Below are 16732 nucleotides of genomic sequence, written 5' to 3'. Positions count from 1 at the left end.
AGCAAAGATGGGGTTGCAGGTTTTGTGAGGATTTGACAGCTAATGCACCCAGACAAATTGGATGCATCCTGCACACACAGCATAGACAGGATCTTAGAATGTTTGGGTTGGAAGGGACCTTAAAGATCATCTAATTCCAGTCCCCTGCCATGGGCAGAGATGTCTTCTGTAGCAGAAGGGAATACAGGTGACCTGGCCCTGATCATTAACAGCTGTGTTAATTACCCAATACAGCCTCACCCCTGACGAGTTACAGCTGTAGCCAATAAAGGTGAGTGATAAAGGGAGTGGGTCAGCTGGTGAGGGGAGATTGATGGAGGAGGAACTTCGAGGAAGAGCCAACGAAAGGATCATGAAGAAGGATCCTGAAGAGAGAGAATCCCTGCTCTGAGGTCAGTCTGGGTGTGCAGTCAGAGTCTGCAAACTGATCCCTGCAGTCAGAGTTCAGCAGGAAATAACCAGCAGTCAGAGGCTGCAAGGGAAACCTCCAGCAGGAGCTTGCTGCAGCCAGGGTCAGTGAATGTTGGGGTCAGGATGGCTGAGCTGTACAGAGGAATAGACCAGGATTCTTTTTGTGCTGTGATAAACCAGAAGTCTGTGTCTGGGCTCATTTCTACCCTCTGGTAAGAGGGCTGCTGCAACAGTCTTCCGCTAGACCAGGCTGTTCAGAGCTCCATCAAACCTAATCCAGGGGTGGGGCAGCCACAATTTCTCTGGGCGACCTGTGCCAGTGCCTCACCACCCTCAGAGTGAATAATTTTTTCTAATATCTAATCTAAACCTACTCTCTGTCAGTTTTAATCCCTTGCCTCTTGTCCTGTTGCTACATCCTCTTGTGTGTTGTCCACTGTGGAAATAAACTCTGCTTAAATCCGGCCAGGCTGCCTAGAACAGGTAAGAGGGACTCATGCAGTTTGAATCCTCTGCCCTGAATTTAAACTATTCATTAGTTAGGACTGATTTATCTCAAGTACCCTCATGTAGGCAACACTAAAGTTAAACAGATTATCCTCCAGTTCAACTCTTCTGAAAAAGCTAACTGGGGAGAAAATGAAAGGAAAGCATGTAAAAGAGGTTTTTAGGTGAAAGCTTTAATGCCTTCATGAAAAAGAAATGTCATGTGAGGTGAATTTGACACAGGCACTCTGCCTGCGTGGTACCATTGCTTAGCATCCTTCACCATCCTTCACCTTTCTAATGGTTTTTACATCTGCTATGTTCCACCAAGTCCAAAAAAAGCCCTTTAAACATATTATCACTCCTGGTAAAATTGTGTATTCTCCCTCTTTGATAACTGATACTCCTCAGGTAATGTTGAGACTAGAAGCAAAGCTTTTCCTTTTCTCAGTACTAAGCTCTAACTGTTGAGAAATTCTCATCTTCTGTTAGCGAGCCAAGCTTCACACAGGACTCTTTTCCTTACCCTAGCCCCGTGTTTCTAGGGAACTCAGCCTTCCAGAGGAAATCCTGGTGTAGTGACCTTTGAATATTTACTAAGAGGTATAAGGTAACTGAGGGCTGTAGCTCTAGCAGTAGAGAAAAGCTCTCTGCAGAAGCAGATTTGATAATTATGGAGAAAAGAGGTCTCATTTCCCTGCGATGTAAAGTGATCCACACCTGGCCTATCCTCGCTCCATAGTATGCTAAACAGCACATGCATTTTCAAAAGGGTTTTAATACACTGCTGTCAAAAAAATGTAACTCCGAGAGGAGTTCATATAATGCATCAGCAGGGGAAAGAAATCAGTAGGTATAAATGGAGAAAAAGGCTGTGTCAGCCTTCATGGAAATAACACATTTTCTTCCTGATCTCCTGGTACGTAGAACAGGCTGGGAAATAAAAGGAGGCTGGAAAACAGGAGAGCCTGCTGGCTGTAATCTGCACAATACCTGAGCACTAGGAGTTTGTTTCAAAATGTAAAATGCAGCAGTATGTGCATGTTGGGGTGGGGGGGATAAAGTGGTCAGCGAGGAGACGTGGCACCAAGCTGGGCTGGCACTGTAAGAGGTTTAAGAGCAGAGTGGGGCATTTCTACCGGGAGCTGCTGCAGATTAATGGGTAATTGGCCCAGGTGCGAATCTCCCTTCACCACCACCTGTGTGATTAAAGGAGCCTTCCCCACCTCTTCCTTCACTCACGGTGCCTTTTTGTCTTGTGATTTCAGACTCCTAAATCCAGTCAAAATACCTCTGTGGGAGGAAAAAGAAAAAGAATGAGCAGAGAAATACCTGTTCTTTAAAAATCAGCTTTAAGCTGGAAGTCTGCACAACTGCTTGACTATGGTAAGTCTCAAGGCAATGGGTGGCATGGCAAGAATTACAGTGGGATCTCTTCCAGGCACTGTGATGTGTACATTCCAAATCTTTGTTTTGCCTGACCCTCTTTATTCTTCTTCATCTCCCTAGAGTTCCCCTTGGTAAGTGCCTTGTTCTTTCGGCTTTTCGGAGCATTTTAGAATGCCTACAGAGCTTCATGGGCCATTTCCCAGGCAGAAGTGGTTTCTCCAGGGATGTTCTTGTCACTGCAGCAAGTTTAATTTGGGCTGCCTGGCCCTCTGGGAATTGAAGCAGCAGGAGATAGGAGAAGCAGAGCTGGAAGAGTGAGTGATGTGGAGAATACCTGCAAACAGGGCAAAGCATTGGTGTCTTTGTCACGAGTAGCTGTTGGTAGGGGTTTGGATCAATGAATGTACTCAGTAGCCGCTAGGAATCTTTTATGAGTGAGCCCTTCCATCTACTAGGTAGGTTTGTAGGCCGCTGTTTCACTTTTCCAGGGATCTAGGCTGTCCTGTCAAGTATGTCCCTTTCCCAGAGTAGTCTTCTTGCATGGAGCTGTAAAAAAATAATTATTACCAGCTCACCTGATAAGAGTTTTTGGGATCATGCTCTGCCTGAAAGGAGGGACAATCACAGGAGGAGCCTCCCAGCACTGTAACACTGAGGCTGCCTCTCACAATTTCAACGTAATTATCTGCTAAAAAGGACAAATTCCACATTCCTGGTTTTGGGTACCGCTCCTGGGAGCAGCTGCTGCTCTCCACTGAATGAATTCCTGTGCTCAAATTTGCAGAGTATCCCGTGCCCTGTATGGAATGTGTGCATTTTCCAGGCTTTATCCTGGAGGGGAGGTGAAAAATGTAACAGGTCTAGTCTGGAATATAATCAAAGATTTATAAGTAGCCATGCATTTTTTATGCATATAAAGTAATAAGGGCTGTAGAATAAAAGCAGGAATGTGACATTAAATGGTTGCTCTTGCCAGTCTTCCACGAGGCGTGATCAAAGCACAATTTCAGCAGCAGAGCTGCAAGACTGCACCCTCTGATAGGAAAACGGTGATTTGATCAGGCTCCAGTAAAGGCCAGGAGTATCCTCTGCTTGAGGGCCTGTTCAGCTTCTTTTGCATAACATTAAAAGCAGCTTAGCTGGTCAGACCAAACGGCTGATGGAGAGATGTTCAGTAATGCATCCTTTCATTCCCATTACCTGCCAGGGGTACAAAGCCAGGGTTTAAAAGAAATAAAAAAATAAAAGTGGTTGTGATCAAACTGGAAAGGAAGTGTTAACGCAGGATGGATCTGTTACCCTGTGCTTGACAGAGAAGAAATCTTCTGTTCCTTCTCTTCCCATATATCTTCCAGCATATAATTCTCTTTTTAGTTTTCTTTTTCCTGAGCATCTCACTTTCTCTTTTTGTAGTTAGCTGCCAGAGAGATGTATTTTCTCCTACTGACTGTATCACGGTTTCCTAAGGTTGTGGGAACTGGTGCTTCTGGGGAATTATTGAATTCAAGTTATTTGGTGATACTTCTTCCTGCTTCTGCAAGCCCTGCAGGACAGCCGAGGCATACATCATTTCATTTTCTGCAACATTTAGGTCACTGATTTCTCTGCTAGCCTGCCAGTGTTTTATTTTCACATTGTACATGAGCAAGTGTAAAGTTTTGTGAGCATAATAAAGTCAGTGTGAAAAGAGACTAAGGTTCATCACAGGATTTCTTGCAAGTTAATTGTTGGAAGCACTGGCATGCAATCTGGCTTGATAACAAATTGATTTAAATGGTCGGAGTGAGAGAAAGGATTGTATACAACTTGGTCAGATTTGTCTCAAGAAAAGTTTGTTTTAGAAATGTTACCAAAAAAAAAAAAAAAGTAGATGCAAGCAGCTGGTGTCCTGCTGTTTTGTGACCTGCCTTTAATGCCGTGTGGAGAATCCTGCTGATGGCAAAGCTCTGGCATGTGTTGCTTTGCTGAATGCTGCTTGGTGCATCTCTTGTGGTGCCTTCTGTGCCCTAAAGGAAGTTTTGGTTCATCAGTTACAATTTGGGGAACAAATATTGATTATTTGATGCCCGAAACGCACCAAGTGTTTTCTAACTTTTCACTGAGTTCTACTGTTCTATTCTTTGCCTCGGTGTGTTCGGTAATATGTGTTTTGGAGTAGCTGCAGTATCAAAATTGTTAATTTTCTGCCACTCAGCACGTGTTCTGCCATGCCCTCCAGCTTTTCCTCTTTGAAGCCCTGGCATCCTGCTTCACTCGAGTGTTTCCTGTGAGACAACTGAGTCTGCCTGCGTGGTCCTGACGTGTTTCTATTTGGCCTGAGAAGCTGATCTTCGCAATTATTGTCACCAATTCAAGCCCATCCAAGTATCTGGCTTTGAGAATGTTTGAAATACTGCTGCCACTGTTTCAGAGACCCAGATGTACTAGCTTGACACATTTATGCGATTAAAAGGGCTGTGAGAAATTTTGGCTGGGGCTCCTGTTGACTTTGCAGCCAAGATTTCACCCTTTTGTTATAAGGCTGGCTTTCAAACTTCTGATCAAACCAGGGACTAACAGATTTATCTCCTCCACACCCCGAAATCTAATTTGCAAATATAATCTTCATCCTGAGACTTAGGCTGCAATTGCTACTGATTGGAATAGTATGAGGGAAATCAGGCTGAATGAGGCTGTGTAATTCTTTATTTGATCTCAGTAATGAAATGCCAGCACTAGTTAGAATATCCGCCGAATGCCACAGGTTTGTACCTTAAGTGCATTATTCACTCCTTGTTCTTTGGTATTTCCCTGAGGGTGGAAAGGACTGCAGTTAGAGGTGAAGAAACAATGGTCTGATCAATCACAGTCCTCTTGAATTGCAAATAAGCATCAGCAACCAGCTCGAAATCCTCTGTGCTGGTCTGTTGAACTTTCTGCAACCCCCTCATGTCATTCTCCTGTGGCTCTTTACATAACGCACACGCTGAAATCTTTCTCACTGTTTTAGGTTTTTGGGAGCTCTTTATATTGCCAGTGAGGTGCTTTTAGGCTTGTAGAGCCTCTCGAAACAGAGCCCATCGTGTGGGATCCAGGGTGACAGAGGGCTGACAGCAGCAGCACCCTGGCGGATCACCTCTATTGTACCTGAGTACAAGCAGTTATTATCTTTCACGTTACGTGAAGAAATGAGTAGTGACCCGAGAAACGGCGCCGAGCTGCTGGTGTAGTCAAGCGCCTCGAGATTTTACAACTTGTGCAAATGCGAACGTTGTCTCTCTTCTTCCGCGAGCAGCAGTGCAGCTCCGCAGGGATCTCCGTGCTTTAGAGCCACCGAGGCCTCTGCGATGCAGCTGCCAGAAGGGACTGCCTGCGCTGCTCAGAGAGATGCTGCCGGGAGCATCTGCAGCTCCCTGCGGTCTCCTCTTCCGTTACAGGGAATTCTAGGGTGTTCCAGGCACAGAACAGCAAATAACTCCCTGATCCCCCGGGGTTTTCTCTTTGCCGTCTGAGAAAATGTTTGACAAGCTTCTGCCGTGCATTTAGAACAGGAGCTTGCAGGGGGCTGTGCGAATGCTCCCCCCTTTGCCTTGCTCTCATGATCAGATTGGGACTGAATGCCTGCTTTGGATATGTGCTCCAGAGAAACCGTTAAAGTCCTACCTGGATTCCTAGTGGAGTTGTAAAGGACTGGGAGAGTTGCAAAGGGACAGGATAACCTGAGCTTTTTCTTGTGTCTGTAAGCTGAAAAGCTTGATGGAACATTGTGTGAGCTCCTGAGCAAGGCCAGCTTTGTTCAGTGGTGCTTTTTAGTTAGAGATGTGCTGATGATGGTTTCGATTCTGTTGACGCCTGGCTGCCGGAAAGGGCTGAAATGTTTTATTACCTGGTCTCAGACAAGGTCATTTCTAAATAGAAAGTCATTTGGAAAAGAACTCTTCCCTGGCCTTTATATTTTGCTTAAAAATTTTGACAAAATTGGATTGTATTCTTGACTCAGCAATAGATAAAGGATATAACGAGAAAGCAGCAAGTTGTGTGTAAAGCAAGTGGAGCTGCCTTGCCTTAAGCCTGTTTTCATTCAGGTGTCTGTTATAATAATTCAGCGTACACTGTGCTTCCCCGTCAGATTTTCCTTGAGATCTCTGCTATGTGCAAACTTAAAGGAACTTGGAAGCTGCTAAGCTTTCTAAAATATTAATGTAAACATGTTGAATATGTAGGACAAGTGAGCATTTTCTAGGCCGAACACATATCAGATTGATTAACTGATTTATTAGCTGATAATTGATTGCTATTGGTTTTAGGCCAGCCTGTGCCACGTGGGTTTAGTTTGCAGGGGTGGTTTAGCATGGAACTTCTACCCACTGCACAGAGGGATCCCCATCTGAACCAGGAGCTATTGGGAAATAAGCACGTGGAAAGAACAGTTTCCCTTGCTTATTAATTGGCAATTACTGTAGAAAAACATCCATGATCTAGTGGCACCTGTCCCTCCATAATGCCATCCCAGACTTCAAATCCTGTGTGGATGAATTCTGCCTCTGATGTCTGCTGAGGGTGCAGGAGTGCAAGAAGGGGCAGAATGCACCCACTGGTGATAGGAGCGTTAGGACCTCTTCTCTCCTGCTTGGCCTGGGTGAATAATCTGAGACTTAATTTCAATTGCATTCATCTTTTGCCCAGCAGCACAGCAGATTGTGCCCAGAGAAGACTTCCACAGGAGTCAGGTTCCCAAGAAGCATGGGCTTTAGGTGGAAATAGCAAAGATGCTGGTGCCATGAGGCTTGTTTTAGGCTGGGCTAACTTGATTTTTCCCCTAGTTCATTCGTTGCTGAGTCCAGGAACAGGGATTTCTGGGATGGATTTGGGTAGTCTCAGGTTTGTCCCTCTTATGCATTTAGCTCAAATGTCAAACTGTGCAGAAGTTCCTTGTTGTCAGGGGAAAAGCATCTGGTCATCCAGTGATCTTCTCACACTCAGCTCCTTGCCAAGGGCCATAATCGGTCATCACAAGGAATCTGCACTGGCACGTACTCACTCCCTCAGTTTACTTCAGTGTTGGGCTGAAGAAAACAAACTGTAATATGTTATTAGAGAAATTTTGTCACCTGGCAGTTAATAGTATTGCTCAATCAGACTATTTCGTGTCTTAACACATCATTTAGGTTATCTAGATATCCAGATCTTTGAGTTTTATTTTATTGTTTCTTAACAGATCACAATAAGATCCCACCAAAAGAGGACTGAAATTTTCTCATTAATTAATTTCTAATTAATATCCAATTTTTGGTACAATACAGCGTGGTATTAATGTCACTTTTGGTCACGTACCATTGTCAGGGCCCTGACATAGCTGGACATAACAGCGTGACTTTTATAACCTCGTTATAAAAAGCAATTAGGGGCAACATCCAGCTCTGCAGTTACACATCACGTGGAGATGTAAGGAGCTTCCAACAGTGAATTTAATTAGCAGGAAACACAGACCTGCAGTGCAGATAACACAGTTCCTGTCCAGCAATGTTGGTCTCTTGCTCTGAAAGGACACCTGAACTGCTCTGGTTCCAGACCCATGCATAACTTACAGGCTTCCAAGGGACTGGAGCTGGAAACTTCCAACCAGGAAGGCTGAATCAGGAAATGAAATGCTGATGAATCCAATTTTGTAGCAAGCAACAGCATGGGCAGCTTTAAAATGCTGAGGAATAATCCAGGAGGAACTATGTGCTAATGTCAGCAGTAATTGGACGTGTCTCAAGAATGAGTATAACAGATTTTGGTAATCAAAGCTGCACTGCACAGAGTAATAAAATGGGTGCATAAGGGTAAGGGGAGTTGTGGTGTGTAACCTTGTATGAAAAGGAGTCTTCAGGACTTGTGTTGGCCACGATGCAGGAGCTCCTTATTTGACATTGAGGGGACGTGCCCCACGATATCTGCCTGCAGAGCTTGATGGTGTGTGTCCTGCCCTGCAAGGGGCTGGACAGCCCCCCGGGGCACCCAGCCACCCTCCAGAGGAGGCCATGATGCTAATCAGAGGGCTGGAGCACCTCTTCTTCAAAGACAGGCTGAGAGAGTTGGGGTTCAGCCTGGAGAAGAGAAAGCTCTGGTGACACCCCACTGTGGTCTTCCAGCACCTAAAAAGAGTTTCTTAAAAGGAGGGAGAGGGCCTTCTCAGAAGGGCAGACAGCATCAGGACAAGGAACAATGGCTTTAAACTGACAGAGGGCAGGTTTAGATTATCTATTAGAAAGAAATTCTTCACTCAGAGGGAGATGAACCACTGGCACAGGTTGCCCGGAGAAGCTGTGGCTGCCCCATCCCTGGAAGTGTTCAAGGCCAGGCCGGACAGGGCTTGGAGCAATCTGGTCCGGTGGAAGGTGTCCCTGCCCCTGGCAGGGAGTAGGAATGAGGTGATCTTTAAGGTCCCTTCCAACCCAAAGCATTCCATGATTCTTGTGGAAAAGCAATACCTACCATGAGAAGGGCTGCTGTCCTTTTTCTGCTTTTCCCCCTGCCCTGTGCTATGTGTACTGAATACTTGCTGGGCTTCACAGTGCTGATGCAGTCAGGTTTTCTGCCTCAAAATCTGATCATATCCATTCTCCAACCTGTCTGTGCCTAGTGCCAGGCTTGAAGAGCCATTTCTGCTGTGATGACCTGTTGAGACACTTGCAGAGGGCTACTTGCAGGAGGCTAACTTGAATTTGACCTAGAGTAAGAGCAGAGATTTTTAAGACTGTTCTTGAGTGTAATCTAAAATCCTCAAGCTAGAGGTACAGAAGACAAAACTGGTATGTGCCTAGAAACAAATAGAACAGGATTTAAAACAGTTTATCAATAAATTATTATTTAATAGACAGGTAAGAAGTGGGTTCCCAAATTTTCATCTAAGCTGACTTTCATCAACTACCAAGAATAACTACCTCTCTGAAATGTGATTATTTTCAATCACATCAGGATTTTTATATTTTCAGGGCTTGGTCCAGCGGCTTAAAAGCAAAAAAAGCTGTGTTTGAGGCTGTTTTAGAGCACTTTAAATCTGTCTGTCCACTTCCATTCTTTTTGTGCCACCTCAGGGGTGCAGAGCAACTAAAACCTTCTCAGCACAGTGTTTAGCTCTGCACTGGAGCCAGCAAGTGCAAGGTGTGAGATGGCCTTGCAGGCTGCTCCCAGCTCTGAACTTGAGGCTTGGGAATGATAGATAAATAGAAGCAGAAGGATACCAGCAGGGCTATGCAAGATTTCTTTGTCCTGGTGTAGCGGTGTTGAGTCAGTAACTTCATTTTTTTTTTTGCTTAATATCCCCTTGTAAAGGGCCAGTCACAGACCTGCATCTGCTGAGCGGTTTTTTTAGAGCTCGTGGAGGACACCAGGGAAGCGGGCAGAGGAGAAAGGGGCAGCAAGACCTCTGTGGTTTGGTTTTAGCAGCACTTGGCTGGACTCCCCCATCTCCCAGTGGCAGGAGGTGTTTGCAAGTACATATGTGTGTGAGAGCTGGGATGAGGTGTGTCCTGCAGCATACGGCGTGTGCAGATGCGCGGCGGCAGGTGTGAACTGTGTAACCGTATTTGTGCGCCCTGAGCCTGGCTTGGGAAGGGGGAAAGAGGCTGCTGAGAACTCTGGCTAGCTGCTCGCTTTTCTTGTAATATATTAGTTTAATTTAAATTCACTTTACAGTCAGTGCACATGAGAATTATTTTGAAGGTTTAATTTGCTAGCTGCTGAAAGCAATAAGGTGGCTATCAACGGAAAAGAAATAGCTTGGCTGTTTGTTAATGCTCTTGGGCTGTACTGTAAGTACTCCAGGCAGCTGTAATGTAGAAGAGATGCAAATAAGCCATTGTTGCTTTTAGAATCGCTATTTTATTGTATCAATAGTTTTCTGTTTCTAGATATTTACCTGTGAGGTGCTTTCTGGGGCAGATAGCTGGGGCAATACATGTAGATTCTCAGAACGATTCAGAGGGAAAAGCTGTTTAACCATCTAGAAAACATAATGCTTGGTATCTTATTAGTGGCATGCACTTCATTAAATTTATTATGTTTGGATTGGTGCTAATTTTTCTGGCCAGTTTGGTCAGCAGAAGCTGTACCGAATTGCCTGCATTTGTACTGGGAATTTTATTTCTTATGATGGCGGGATTTGATTTTATCTGCAACCATCTGGAGTAAGTTTGTTTGTGTTACGTGGCTTGCATGTATTTATACTTCAGACCGAGATCCCTTAAATTGAATTCTCTGAATTTTTACATATCATATAAATGACATTTGCTTGCAATACAGTGGAGTGATTACAGTGAATACTAAAATGGCAACATTCTGCAGTAAAAAAAAATTACAGTGTAAAATGAACATTCATTTACAACAGAGTGTAAATTTATACTCTTTAATGAAATGCATTCACTGTGCAGTAAAATACTTCTTGTGCCTATTGAAATACAATTACAAAGCACTGAAACTTGTAATATTTGAGGCATTCTGTTTCACAGTAAAAATTGTGTCATGTTTGTTAAAATTACATTTGATGGAGTGACATAAACATGGTCTGTGCATATGTTTATTTCTCTATATTGGTAAAATTAAATAAATGCAATCATGACATCAATCTGCTGTAGACCAGAAGTCCTGTACCTGGGCTCGTTCCGTAGCAGTTGTGTTCCACCACTGCTCCCTTGTAGCTGAGAAGGTGCCATCCTCAGCAGAAGTAGGAGGGAATATGGCTTGACAGGGACCAGGATTGGCCATGGAAATTTCTGGAGCCGGTTTCATGTGACAGATGGGGCCAGGAGGCATCATTGCATCTCTCAGAGGGAAAAGAGAGGCTGACCAAAAGGTGGCTCTCAGAGCCAAGTGGACCCCATGTGAACAGCCAAGGTCTCTCCAAGCTGTGACAGAGACTTCTGCACGGACGTTTTGCCAGTGTCTGGATAGAACATATTTGTGGTACTTGGCAGTCAAACCCTATTGCCCACAGGCTGGGCTTGTTTCAGGGAGGGATTCTTCCAGCTCTTGCAGAAATGGCTGCAGCAAGGAATGGTTGTGGTGACATTACAGCCAGGAGCATAAAAAGAAACTCTGATTGTCTCAAGCCCTTTCACTGCCAGGAGGGAAGCCTGATGACAAATGCTTTTGTTCTCTCACAGCTCTGGTTTCTGCGGGCACAAACTGAGAAAATGTGTATATTTTCGGATAGACGCAAAAACGTTTTTAATAGTGTGTGTCTGGTAAGTGCTCTGATTTATTAGCCCATAATTGTTAGGGAAACACAGGGCTTCTGGACAGGCCTTTTTGGGGTTGTTCTGGACAACCATCAGCCCTGCTATTGAGAGCAGCTTTTCCTTTGTTTGCACGCATTCTCCCTTGGACAGCCTTCAGTTTTCCCGTATGGGGAAAACCTCCTGGGGAGAGCTCCAGCCATGCAGCTCTGCTGGCACCACAGACCCCACATCCATCCCCTCCTGGGCCGGCTCTGAGACATCCTGGTGTGACCTACCTCACTTTGGGGCTTCCTGGGGGAGGCACAAATTACTGCAACCCTCAGGCCACTCCAAATGACGGCCAAACCTGCTCGTTGCCTCTCTGGGAGCACTGGGAGGGGAGGATTTATCATCATCTGGCCCTGGTGGGCACACATTCACTCATGTTGTTGAGGTGAGGATCTGCCCTCTGGAATCTCTGGTGCCAAGTTAGCACAAGTTTATTGCTGTACCAGTGTGACAATCCTTGCCTTTCCTCAGATCCCAAAGAACAAGCAGGCTCTCACGCCAAGAGAAAGGGTAAAAATGCCCCAAATTATGGTGCTGAACATCAAATAGCACAAGATACCTTTTATCAGCGCAGATTCTGGCCTGCTTTCTCTTTGTAGCTGGTGTTAAATTGCTGGCTGAAGATAACCACTTATCATGGTTTACATGCCCGTTTCTATTCCAGAAATGTGAGGAGACTCCACTCCCTTGGGCTAATAATGCTCTGTCCATTTCTGTCTTCAGCCCAGCTGAGGAAGCTGTTACATAAAATAAATGCTGTAAAGATGAAGTTCTTCTTTGCAAAGGTCATCAGCTTATTACGCTACTGAAGAAAATGTTAAGTCTTGATGTTCTGAGATAACAAAATCTGATTTCCACTTGCCCTTTTTATTTCAAAAGAGGAAAACCTGCTATTCATTCCAACCAAAATATTGGTTCAAATTGAATGGGCAAGAGGTTCAAGAAGCACCTGGGTTAACTTGAGGATTTGCTGCTATGGATTTTCTCCAAGCAGGCCATCTATGGCACAGCTTGCCAAGGCTCCCCCATGTAGTTTTTAGGCCCAGATGCACAAAGATATTTGCTCTCCACTTTTAGTTAATTTTCCATTTCACCTCACTCCCCACCTCTTTTCCTGAGTGACTCTGGCACATCCTTTCATTGCATATTCTCAATAATTCTGGTCTTAAGGCTCAGTGATGTCCTTGGCTGTGTCCTTGTGTATGTATTGTAGCAAGGGAGAAGTGAGGGACTCTGGGGAGGCAACTGGGATAGAACTGGGAAAGGAAGAGTCTGGGAGAAAGGCATGGAAAATGGGGGAGCAAAGGAGTTGTGCCCAAGGAGGAGCAGGGCAAAGGAAGGGAAAGAGTGGGTTGGGAAGAGGACATAAGGTGCCAAAGGAGGGTGAGAGACCCTCAGAGGGCATGGGGTATCCAGGGAATTGAGAGCTGGCATGAGGAGAGGAGAAATAAAAATAATAATAAAATAAAATAAAAAAAATAAAAATAAAAAAAACCCCAAACCACAAACACCTGTAACTAAAGTGATTAATTTGAAGAAAGGCAAATTCTGCAGCTGGTAGAAAAACGGTTGCAGGAGGGCAGGGGCATGGGGAGACCTGCTCACTGAACACCATAAGAAGAGCAGCACCATTGCAGAGCCCCTCTCTGCTCTGCCATCCACTCCCTGCCCCCACCCCGCCTCCCAGCTAAATTTATTCTGCTCCTAGTACTGTTTCTGTGCTGAACAAACCATCTCTGTACAAATTAAGAGGACAAGATGTTCAGAAGTGGTAAATTAACACTTTTTTTTTTTGTTTGTTTTCCCAGCACATAAAAGCGAATTTAGATTGGTGGTGGGGAGGGCAACCAAACTCAGGGGGTGGGGAAAACAACACACACAAAAAAAAAGGCATTTCATTGCTCAAAGAGTTGAGTGCAATGTATCAAAGCAGCTTCTAAATGTGTCTTGGCATTACCAAGGTGGATTGCAGCAGCACTGATGCTGATCATAAATGGTGAGTTTATTCCCGTAGAGGCTTGAGCAAACGCGCGCTCTGTCTTTGGCCAGGTGCCTTTTGTACTAAGTTTCCTCCTTCTGTAAATACAAATGAAAATTTCATAGCAATGTTTGACCACTGTGGCCTCGGTTTCTGTGGGTCAGAGGGAATTTAGCATCCTGTGTACCCCTGCTGGTTTGGCCCCCAGTTAAAGCGTGCCTTGTGGTGTGGGGTGCGATTGCCGCCCAGGAGGGTCAGCCTGGCGAGGCTGGCAGCAGCAGCTCAGGGCTTGGGGGCTGCTCCTGAAACCAGGCACCCACTCAGTGCAGCTGGTGCTCCTTCACCAGCAGTTCTGTGCACAGGGAGAACAGGAGAAAATCTGTTCTCTGAGCTCTCCCCAGAGAAACGCCAAGGAGGGCACATCCGGCCGTCTTCTACGAGGCGCTGCAGGGCCCAGGTTTGGAAAGTTATGCACGAGCCCAGATATACAGAGCTGGAAAATCCTCTCAAGGCTGAAGTACTTGGCTTCCTAATTCCTCAAGCCAGAGGGACTCCTGCACCTAACTGCTTCTGTAAATTCTGACTTTAAGACCAGATTACTGCAGCTGTGGAGGGGTCTGCTACCCCCCTTCCCTGCTCTGGGGCTCAGTAAGAATTACATTTTTTCTAGTGCAAAGATTAGCAATTCAAACAGAGGGAAAAGAAGCCTGAACATGCTGCTGCCAATTGCTTGTTTTAATGAAAAAATTCTTTCACCATATTTTTTTCAAGGAAAAGTGGCTTTTCCAGAGGAAAAAGTCAAGCTCTTTTGAGGGGGAGAAAAGGAAGGCAAAGCTATTTACCATGTCAAACCCAGTGAGGTTCATTGAAGAAGGGCAAAAAAATAATGAAATCTTCACATCAAGACTTAAAATTCAGTTTTGTTTAAACTGGAAGCCACTGCCGTTTTTCCCCCATTCCAAACACACATCCAAGAGATGACCTTGCCTTGCCAGGGTGTTGTGCCCTTGACTTTCTTGGTGCTCTTCAGTGACAACTTCACTTTTATCAAAAAAGGAGCTGAAGAAGAAAGAGGACTTGCTAGAAATCTGTAATTAGCATTTAGAGTCCCCTCTCCTTCAGGTTTTGTTTTTGCAAGCGCTAGGGTTTCTCCAGGGGAAGTGGTGTGCATTGATACTCTCCCTATGATTAGCAAAATCTCTCCTGTCAATGCAGTAAGTGCAGAAATGCAATGGGTTGTCATAAATCCGGCCCAATACCCTCTTGCAAAATAATTACACTTCAAGAGAATTTTAATCTCATGTTAACAAGACCCCCTACAATCTTTGTGCTCTCAGTCATATTAGAAACTGATTTATAATTAATGACAACTGCAATGCCACCACCTTTCCATGCGAGAGATCTTTAGCTACCTCCTCAGAAGGGGTTAAAAATAAAAAAGAAAAATATGAGAGAAAGGTTTAATGGATGCTTTGCCATGTTAATAGTAAGTGGCTCTCACTCAGAAGTACCTGGAAGCACAGAATATATGAGCAAGAAAATAGTCTTTGTATATCGAGCATTTAAATTACAATAGAAAAAGCCTTTTTTTGAGTAAAACCGAGAATGTATTCCATGTGGCATAATATCCAATAACTGTATTTTGCCTCTAGAGAGATATTGAAGCCAATACTTTGACCAGGATTTGACAGTTTGCAGAGTTCTTACTCCAGACAGGGCATTTGTGGGATGGATGTTCTTAAGAAGACTGTCAGATATGAGTTTGTTTAACACAGACATTTTTTTGATGCTGTTCCTGTTGACTTTTGCTCCTTTGATTTTTTTTTCCTCCAAGATTTACTCAATAAATAGGTCCCTAATGTATCCACATTCTTCAAAAGCATTAAAAAATCTGGGTCTGATTAATTAAAATCTCATTATCCATCATAATTGTGGTAGGTATGCAAAAATATAAGATTTATTATTCAAGGAATTAATGCATTTCTAGAACTCTTTGGGGTTCATATGAGAGTTGGAAATGAGCACTGTATAATAATTTGTTTCAGGAGAGCTAATTAAGTCAGTTCATTTATTCAGTCATCTAAGCCTGATCTAATCCCGTATACCGCTAAAACCTTTTGATGCTCCCAACTTCATTACCGATTTGAATTAATGTGAGGACACAAACAGAAAAATGTTCCTTCCGTTTAGTAACGCATGAGAAGTGCCAGACCTGAGGTCCACAGGGTAAATCTGTAGGCTGCCCTTGTCTTCCAGCCAAAGACATGGACTCCTTTTCCTTGCAGTGGGTACCTTCAGTCCTGCCAGAGTCTCTCTGGGTAACACCAGCTGAAGCTGCCTCTCTTCCAGCCTGGCTTTGGACCCCGAGGGCTCTGGGACAGGGGAGAAGGAGGTCCCCAAGCAAGCTGCGATCACAACTGCTGTTAGAGTTGGCATTTACTCTGCACAAAGGGTCTGTGCTGTGGGAAAAGAGGAGAATGGTCCTTGCGGTCATCTTTATGCCTTTCTGCTTCTCTGCCTCATGCCAAACACTGGAGAGCACACAAGGACAAAAGAGAGTCCGCTTGTCAGTAAACAAAGGGTATTTGTTTAAGATGAGGATTAATTCTGAGTTCTGACAGCTCTCTGTTTGAGGATGCTTACTGTGAGGGTGTGCAAAAGGCCATTGACGCCTGTTGTCTGCTGTCTCCTAGAGAAAAGGTTACTGGTTGCTTTGAAAGCAAGACATTTTTTTAGAAAAACATTGGAACTAATTATTATTAGTCTCATGGACGTCAGTTTATTCCTTCCATTAGAGCCCCACTGTATTTTCATGGAAAACAGGAAACCAGTCTTGGTATCCAGTACTTGGAGCTGATACCATTGGGATTTCAGGGTTGAATTTTCATGAGGAAACCTCTGGAGACTTCAGTCCTCATGCAAACTGGCCACACTAGGCATCCATTTAATTTCTTTTCATAAAACTGTGCTGTAAAATGAATTCTTGGGTCTGATGCTTCTGGAGCTTCAGTATCCTTAAGAAGATCAAAGGGAGAACTAAGTAGCTGTTCTGGAGAATTTGCATGAATATATTGCATGAGGTAAGAAAGCTCTACAGGAAACTTCTGGTTTGCCAAGAAGGACTGAAGAAGCATTTCTGTCCTTGCATTGCTGTAGTAAGGGGATTATTTATTAGCCAGATGATCACTGGGTGTTCTGGCTTATAATTTACTGTTTT

At 44.4% G+C, this 16732-nt stretch overlaps 1 long non-coding RNA gene across 2 annotated transcripts; it reads left to right on the top strand.

Annotated features, from left to right (window-relative positions):
• Nucleotides 1-303: 303 nt before the first annotated feature.
• LOC120750633 (uncharacterized) lies at nucleotides 304-4750 on the top strand. Of its 2 annotated transcripts, none has more exons than XR_005700078.2 (3): nucleotides 304-392; nucleotides 2166-2283; nucleotides 4505-4750. It is a non-coding gene; the product is annotated as an uncharacterized LOC120750633 (long non-coding RNA). The 2 variants fall into 2 exon arrangements; XR_005700079.2 differs by having other exon boundaries at nucleotides 4481-4750.
• The last annotated feature ends 11982 nt before the right edge of the window (nucleotides 4751-16732 follow it).

Source organism: Hirundo rustica, chromosome 3 (genome assembly GCF_015227805.2).
Source record: "Hirundo rustica isolate bHirRus1 chromosome 3, bHirRus1.pri.v3, whole genome shotgun sequence".
NCBI lineage: Eukaryota > Metazoa > Chordata > Aves > Passeriformes > Hirundinidae > Hirundo > Hirundo rustica.
The sequence above is the reverse complement of the archived record's forward strand: the minus strand, read 5'-3'. Positions and strand labels throughout refer to the sequence as shown.